Below are 1,070 nucleotides of genomic sequence, written 5' to 3'. Positions count from 1 at the left end.
TGGAACAAGAGAATGATGAATGAAATGACAAGATGAATGAATCATTATTGTGGAAGTCATGTTCTTGGTTTTATGGGATTTCATGCATAGCAACTTAGGTTCATTCCTTCACTGGCTTTCAGACCTTTATCATGTCCTTGAATACTCACTTGATTGCACCCTATGAGACTTTTATTCATTGATCCTTTTGTTGTTTTCAGGTTTTGATTGTGCTGTTAAGCTAAGTGCTCTGTGAGGGGACGACTCTTTAAGATAAGCTTTCAGCCAGCACTCCCGAACCAGTTGGTTCAAGGTGCTAGGTGTTAAGACACCCCTAAGGACTTACTCCCTCAAGTCTCTTTCCCCCATACATACACACCACAGGCACATGGTTTGTTATTTTCTTTTCTTGAGACCTTGGTGTCCATCACCTCTTTGGGTTACTAAGTGTTCTGTAGCAAAGGTTACTCTTGATAGTGGACTTTCAGCTGATAATCCCAGGTTAGTTAACCCAAGTTATCAAGTGATAAGGTACCCCTAAGAGCTTATTCATCTAAGTAAATCCCTTACACAGGAACACCACAGACACTTGCCTCAAGATTCAAACCCTTGGTGCCTAGCCTTATTTCTTACTCTTTTTCTTTTATTTTTCAACTTTCATTTTTCTTTTCCCCTTTTTCTTATTAGGATCTTGTTATTTAGCTAGTCTCATGGGATGTGTTTCAAGCATATGATTCAGGACAGATAGTTACCTTCCTACCTTATTGGTGAACCAACTTAGCTAATCTATTACCACACCACAAAATTAGGAACTTACTCCACAATATGGATTCCACTCTGGTCTTTTATAACAAACATTCTCTTTTTATTTGGCTTAAAAAGGACAAGCATACAATAAGCAAGATGGAATTGAAAACAGGCAATTTGACTAGCAATCATAGACCTAAGCAAGGAGAATACTAAAAACAGAATTAAAAATTCTAAACTACCATGGAAGCATGTTCTATTTCATACATGATTTTCCTTATTTAAAACTTGAAAAAGATGGGACAATGAGGGAACTCCACCACCTTTTACTCATGGGGTTGCTC

Source organism: Arachis ipaensis, chromosome B09, assembly GCF_000816755.2.
Source record: "Arachis ipaensis cultivar K30076 chromosome B09, Araip1.1, whole genome shotgun sequence".
Taxonomy (NCBI): domain Eukaryota; kingdom Viridiplantae; phylum Streptophyta; class Magnoliopsida; order Fabales; family Fabaceae; genus Arachis; species Arachis ipaensis.
Note: the sequence above shows the minus strand (reverse complement) of the source record.